The sequence below is a fragment of the Hirundo rustica genome, chromosome 2, assembly GCF_015227805.2.
Source record: "Hirundo rustica isolate bHirRus1 chromosome 2, bHirRus1.pri.v3, whole genome shotgun sequence".
NCBI lineage: Eukaryota > Metazoa > Chordata > Aves > Passeriformes > Hirundinidae > Hirundo > Hirundo rustica.
In genome coordinates, this window is record NC_053451.1 from 54,841,359 (window position 1) to 54,849,455 (window position 8,097).

The window sequence follows — 8,097 nt, forward strand, 5'->3', positions numbered from 1 at the left end:
CTGCCAAGGTCTGCCTGCAGAGTGGCTCCGGGGTGATCCCTAACCCCATCCAGTCATTGGGGCAGGTACTGCAGACACCTGAGGCAGGATGAATCTTCTCATCCAGGCCACATGGATTAAATCCTGTGAGCATCTTTGTGGACAGAGTCCTTTGGGAAAGAGACATGGCATGCATCAGGGACTGAGGCCACTTCAGCCAGTGAGACCACTGCCAAAAGGCAGCTCTGGCCTCAGTCTTCACTTGGGCAATGCCCTAATAACTCAGACTGCATCTCATCTGTAACTGGCAGAGACTAATTTAGGCATTGCTGTAGCAGTCTGATGACATCCCCATCACAAGGCATGTGGCAATAATCACTTTGGGACTGATAGGAAGGCTGTTCTCAGATACAGGATCAGAGACTGAAACACGCAGAAAAGTTAAGACATTGATCACAAATTCATTTTCCTGAGATATTTTGAGAACATCTTTTCACCCTGGATATGAATATCTTCATTGCCTGGGTAATTTCCCACATTCACCTTCTTAAACACCCTGCTTTCTGGAGAGTACTGCTTCCTCCCTTTGATAAAGTAATTCTATGTTTTGCTTTTAGCCTGGCTTTGGATAAATGAGGTTGGCTGCCAACTCACCCTGCACCTGATGAGCTAGATCCGGAGTGACTGCTTGGAATTTTTTAGAAACATTCGCTGTATGACTCAGCTTCCGAGGGGAGTCTATTACATTTCTTACTAATAAAAACTTCAGTAATTCTGGAGAAGACATCTCAGAATATCATGAAGAATCAAAGACTTTCATCACAAGATGCTGCGTGCATATCACATATATAACAGTTAAGAGCCTAGACTATTTCTGAATTTTGAGTCCCTAAAATGCATAGATATTTGAGGACACAGCAGAGTGCAAACCACCCCTCCAGGCTGCAATCTCCATCCTGCCTCTGTCTCTGTTTCCTTTTGCATTTCTGGCTCCTCAACAGCCCAGTTTCAAGACAGAAACGCAGGAGGGGGTTACTTATCCTATTCCTTCCCCTTGCTCATGAAACCACATGCCCTCCAGCCCTGCACAGTGGAGGGCCCCAAATATGTGAAGAAGACAGATTTTGGGTCTGAAGTAAGTATTCCAGACTAAGTAGAAGCAAAAATTTAGATTCCCCTTCACCTTTTCAAAGTTTCCTATAGGCTAGTTCAAGTGTCCTTATGGGCTGAGCACTATCTGCTGGGTGTGTCAGTCAAGGAGCCTCTGTGCCACGCTCCCTGTATAGGAGAGTGAGATACCAGGTCTCCCAGACAACCCAGGTGAAGGACCCTGCATATTTTTCCAGTTGCTCAGTCAATGCTTTGCTGTCTGGAGGCACAGACTTCTAGTGGCAGAGTTTCACTTTTTTTCATGCCAAAAGATTTTTGGTAAAAATGGATCTGTCAAAAACCAGAAGGGATTACCTCCATTGAAGATTTTAGCACTGCATGACTTCAGCACGGCAGCTTGGCCTACTAACACATATCTATTTCCAGAAACCAAAATTACAAGCTTACATTCATTTTCTGTGCAATCCAGAAAGAAACAGCATCCAATGTTAGTAGCTCATCTGCTGTCAGCCGTAAGGCTGGATGGACGGGAGGACGAAAGTGACAGCTGCATGAAGAAGGGGGAAAAAGCATGGGCAATTTTAAAAGGAATTATACAGAAAAGAAAAGCACAGACTGTTTTCAAGCTGTTTCTTTTGCAACATTAGTAATTACATATTTTTTAATTGACTGTTGTCCTTTCTTGTTTGTTTGCAGTTCCTCATTAAAATACTGTTGAGAGTAGAGTAGCCTTAATATATAGCTGTAATGGAAGAACACATCTAATGCTGTCTTTAAGTAAAATAAACTGTTCTTTTTTAACTGTGAAACGCTGAAACTGGTAATGTTTTTGCCAACTCCTTCAAAGGTGGCTGTGGGCCCTGGGAAAAATTGATTGTCTCCAAAAGCTGTGGAACTGATGGCAGCTGGGAGCATTAATGCTCTTCCCAGCGAAAAATCGATCCAATTCTTGATTCTGAAAAGACCAAACTGGAGCAGGACAAAACACCAAACACCTTCTAAGGCCTTCATCTAAAACCCATTGAAGTCACAGGAAAGAATACTGTCTTTTTGGCTTAAAACCTAAGTAAGACAGAACCAGAAACTGTGACTGTAAGAATAAACAAACCTTTTTTCCTTTTTTTCTTCAGCTAGCTAAAAGCATTTCATATCTAACGTGCAAGCTTGTCAGCATGCCAGGTATATTCTGTCTTCTTCACGTAATGTACCTCTTAAAACCTTTCTGCAGCCATTTCTCTACCTACCAATCACCATGGTGCTGAAGTTGCTTTCTGCTTGTGTTATTACCTCTAGTTTGTGTGTTAGACATTGCAGGATTGCAAACTGGCGAGGTAAAGAAAATGTGGAATTTGAAGGATTTGGCAATGAATCTGGTTACCTCTGTCTTAAGATTTGGTCTCCCAAAGACTTGTTATTTGTATATGTTGGCACATGTATGCATGTATGCACACAGGGCTGTATTTTGGTCTGAGTTTACCACACATTAGATGTTTTATGAATCCTGAGAATTCTGTTGAACTCTCCTTCCTTACAAATACAGAAACTTGAAGCAAAACATGCTTCCTTTTTTCTCTCTTTAGTGACACTTTCACAATAACCCTGACTCAAGAGCCGGATAAAATCCGACCACAACATTCTAAAATCAGAATGACCAGATGTAGGTGCTCTGCTTCTTATATCCAGTGGCCAAACACCACTGTAAGATACAACCTGCAAGTCCTTCCACATAATCCACTACCACCAAGTCCAGTTTCATATCAATGCACTCATTAATGATAGTCAGCAAACACTTTATGAGAGACCACAATATGTCTCCCTACACAATGTGGGACATAAGATCCCCAGTCTTTTAATCTGAGGCTGATGGGTTCCACCTGCCAGAGGTTCCTCTCCCTGGGGCATGTGGGAAGTTTTTCCTCCAGGCATGGGCTGCTGCCAACACAAAGTAAGTTTAAATTTTTGTCCTCGGTCCGGATTTTAATGATGTTTACTCAGATAAAACTCAGATGGTATTAGATCTCAGTAGATGAATTTTCTACTCTATTTTGAGAAATGGTTTACTGTGTGCTGTTTGATGTTTTTTAAACTGTATTTTATAGTGCCATATAAAGTTATCTATAGATGTGGTTTTGAAAGATCATAACATGACCTTTTGTCCCTTTTTTTCACTCAGAATTTTGGGACAATAGCTATGTGTCTGTGATGGACCATAAATACAATGAAAAAAAAGTGTCCATTTATAAGTGAAATTTCTAGCCTTGGAAATTGCTAGGATTTCTTTCATAATTAGTTTGCAACTAGTGTCCCTCCAGATAAAAATGAGAATTCATTTAAGCCCATATTTGTCACAGGCTACAAGTTTTTGTGGCATGATCTCTTACTCCTCATGGCACTGAGTCCACATATTTTTTTATCCCTCTTATCATCTTATTTTTAGACAGGGAATCTCCAATTCTCCAGGCTGTAATCTCCTCTGTATCTTCTGGTTACTCCAGCATGTCCTTGAAGAGCCATAAATCAAAGATCCCAGCTATCCAATCTATGACCCCCTCAAGTTTTGCTTATTGAAGCTAACCAGGGAAAGTTTAGTAAACTTCAGGTTTTGGTGATTTAGTGATCAAAATAAAAATAAGGCCCTGTGAAAAAGAAACTTAATTTGTGCAGGCTACAAGTTGCCACTGCTTATGAATAATAAAACAAATAATTTAAAATTAGTTGGGAAAGTTAGATCATTTCCAATATCAGCGCCACTCTTTGTGGTTAGTTGTCATCAGGTGAGCTTGTTCACCAGTTCAAATACTGTTGGGGACCAGTCTGGGCAGCTCTGAGCTGCCTGACACGGGTTGGCTACACAACTGCATGATAGTCAGTCAATCTTGCACAGGGTTTTACAGTGATGACTAAACTACCTCAGGTTTTGCTTTCAGAGTCCTCAGTGCAATATGGAGAAGCTGGGAAGAGTCTGACCAGTCTTTTGCTGGAAGAAGAACTTAAGAAGAAATACACTGTTTTATTCAGTTTTGTTTGGCAGGGATGTTTCTTCCACTTTGTTGTTACAAGACCAGCACTGTAATTCTCTGGAAACACAGAGCATGCCACCAGAGAGGAATTAGCACTATGGTTTTAGTTCTACGCAACTTTCGCAACACCCGGGGACTGATCATTCAGAGAAGAATAAACAAAATGAAGTAAGCTGTTTGTTCAGCATGTTATAACACCCGTCCATCTGCTTCCTTTTGTACTCAGCCTATCTGCCACAACTTTTCTTATCAGCCACATTCAAAAATATGACTCATTTTTCACATAATAGCCTGGGTGGAAAGTAGAGAAGTTTTTATATATAATAAAGCTTTCTCTTGCAGGATCTCCTGCATTAGCTCATATTCTCTTTGTCATTAAAGAGAATGACACAATGAAAATGTACTCTTTGTAGTCCTAATTAGTTACAGCAGGACTCACTGTCTGTGCCACAATGAGCTCCTCTTGGCTCTTCACAGGACCAGGTACATGAAGCTTTGGTATAGCTAATTCTAGGACAAGGAGGAACCACAAGGGGTCTAAGTGCTAGTACAGTTTATACACAGTCTTCTCCTCTCTACTCAGGCATCTTGTAAGCTCAGCTAACACGATTTCATGGCTGCAGAGCAGAAGCCACTCTGGAAGTGTGAACACTGGCCAAAACATTTGCCCACTCAGCTCCCTCAGGTTCTGAATCCGTGTGGCAACACCATAAAAACCATATCCCCAGGCAGAAGAAATGGCTCCATGGGAATGGTCCATGCAGTCTGCCCTGATGGTGACATCTTCAGCAGCTGTCCCTTTTCCATGGTGTCATGCCGTACTCTGCTGGCAACAAGGCTGATCCTGGATTCCTGTGAAGGCTGTGTTTGCCTAGCACATTTATCCCTGCTCTTGCTTTCCGCATGCTAGTCTGGTTTTAACAGCATCTTGCCTGGCTGAGAGACAAGAGGTAAAACACAGAGCAGGCTGTCAGCAGGTTTCCAGTTCAGATGAAATCTCATGGCTTTTGCCACGTGGATTTTGTGCTTTGTCCCAGTGAGACCCTCATATGCATCAGACAACCACTGCTGCCCCAGGCATCTCCCACAAGCTCGACCGATGTCCCTAGGATCAGAACATCATTTGCCAAGCAGAAAAAGGAGATATCCAGTAAACCCAGAGGTCCCCTCCCAAATCTGCTGGGACCTCTGACCCACTCATGTGGCGTGTGTGTGGCACTGTGCTGGGTTAAGGGAAGTTCTTATCAGTGTAAATTATGTCTCTGACCGACAAACTGATGTTTTGCATTTCTCAGTGTTGAGCAATGTAATTTTTCTTTCTTTGTACAGTCACAAATACCCATCCACAAGAAAAGAGTGGGACTGAGGCTCATCATATCTGGTTGAGATGTTCAAACTTTGTTATTTTGTGACACTGAAGTTACTATAGAAGGCTTATGTAAAGAGGAAATGATGAAGTTAATATCCTTTAAAATCAAGGCAGCAACTTACCTTTTGTATCTGATGATGACTTGATAGAACTACATGACGCAGACTCTAAAAAACATCACTGAGGAAAGCTCCAAAGAACAAGATATTTAATATGTCTTTTGCACTTCATTTGCTCCACTCTACATTTAAATTTCCTAAGCATTGCCTAAGTGCATTCAGTAGGATAGTAAGTATAATTCCTAGGAGCTAGCTAAATTACTTCTAGCAAATTTGTATCAGCACTTATATTGTATTAGCATCATTACATTATAATTTAAACCTTTCATTTCACCACTAATCAAAGACAATTTTTGCAAATAAACCAAATCTTCTAATTTGCTGACAGTATCATGTCTTACTTTCCTTTTTAATAATTAAACATGGTCACTATAGCCTCTGTAGGTAATAGAGCAGTTTCTATAAATCAGCAACATTGCCTTTTGTCAAGCAAAATTCCTAGGTCTAATATCCTCTGCTTGCATCTCTGCAAAGCAGCGTTATGTACAACATCCACCAGATATAACACTGAAAAATCCTGCTTCTCTTTGACAGCCAATACTGAAAACATCTGCTGGTGTAAGCAAATTGGCTGAGGAAACTGCATGCTCCCACTTTAGGAATGTTTTCTGTTCATTTTTCATCTCTCTAGTGCATAGATCCATCACTTGTATTGCTGACACATAACAGAACAGGAATTGTAACACTTAACTGCTGGAATTATCCAAAAGACGAAAGCACAATTTTCCTATGTCAAGAGTTTGCAAATGGGTGATAGAGGCTCTTTTCTATTTGAAATGGCAAACTGTAGTAAACCTAACATAATTTAAAATATTTTAAAATGAAAACTTTGTTTGCTTCAGTGCAAGAAATCTTAGGCACAGCTAGGATTCTCATCAATAAAGATACCATCCAAATTATGTTTGGCTCTTTCTTGAGATACAATATACAATGTCTGCAGGCCACAGCCATAGAAACATAAATATTTTGCTTCCGTTTATGCAGTTATTCAATGGAAGAAAAAATAAATCAAACTAGTGATGAATAGCTGACCTATATGTATGAACTGGCTCCTGGGTGACCATCAGGCCACGCTTCTGTTCAACAGCAGGAGAGACTGTAGCTAGAAAGCAGGGACTGTCTTTGATAGTGCTCAATAGTAGCCTTCTTCAAACCATTCAGAATAAGCTATACAGTAAGGATTGGCCTTGTATCTCAGCGATTTATGTGTGCCTGGGGAAAAGCTCTTTCTGGTGTCAGTGATGAAAATAAAAGAGATGACATATCCAACATACTGCTGCCAGCTGACTGTTAAAAAAAACCCCCAAGCTTTATCCTGAAGACCCGGTTTTGGAAGATCCAACCTATGGATGTACACACACATTCTTCACATCATTGCAAGAGCAAGTGATATGTCAAGAAAGGCCACAAAAAATCAGTCAAGATGCTCACTTTGCCTGGCGTCCTGATTGTAACAGGGCCAAATCAAGGATACCTGTGGAGCAGTTCAGTAAAAAACAAGTGTGTAGCAATATTTTCCTGGAACAGTGTTTCAGCTGTCTACAATCCTTGCTTAAAGATTTGCTGCAGGAGAAAAGTCTGGAGATTTAATAATCCTTGATGGGTTTTCCTTCAATGAATGTCAGCCTTTGGCAACACAACGTCTTGCACAGAAGAATTCCTTTGAATGAGTAAGTATCATGGAAAAAATGCTGCAGAATTCTATAACGTACATTAAACATAGGTACATTAGAACTACCCCCATGAAAATCACTTTCTTTCATCTTTATTGAGCCTGCTGACTGTCACCGTTCTTTGAGACTCCTTGCTTCTTCCACTGAAAAAGGAGAGGAAAAAATTGTTCCTATATATGAAGAAAACATTGTCTGGTTCAGAATGAGGATGTACCTAGAGCAGTATCCAGTCTTCTGTGTGCGTGACAAAGTACAGGAACAAGGCAAACTTATATACTACTTCCCCTTAGTATTCTCCCACCTTGCAATTATTTTTACATGGACAGTTTTGTTTGTTTATTCTGAATTATTTTTGGCCCCTTGAGCCAGTACAGAAAATCATGGTGCATTTGAAAGAAAGCATGCACCTTTCTGGCATTTACACAGGTGAAAGATTTTCTTTGATTTTCAGCCTTGGTATGAGTGCAGTCAATTTGTATTCGGCCCTTCCAGGCTGTAAACCTTTGACACAACTCCAGGTCATTTCTGGCAGGCTGGAGGGTCCCAGCCTACACATTCATTCCATGTATGGAAGCCAGGTTGCTCACTTGGTCATTTTTAACTGTAAATCTTATTGGAGTTAATAACCACTGAGCAGAGGCCCTCGATGTTGCATAAAATGTTAAAAACTCTGGATTTACCCTGTGGTGCAGTAACTTGGGGTTTTTGTCTTCTCCTGAGCTCCAAGGTCTGACTATAATGAATTTTGGTGTTTGAGAGGCAGCTATGAGCTCAGATCCCCATCTTAGGGATAAAGGTAAAACTGCCAGACACTTCAGCTTCTGATC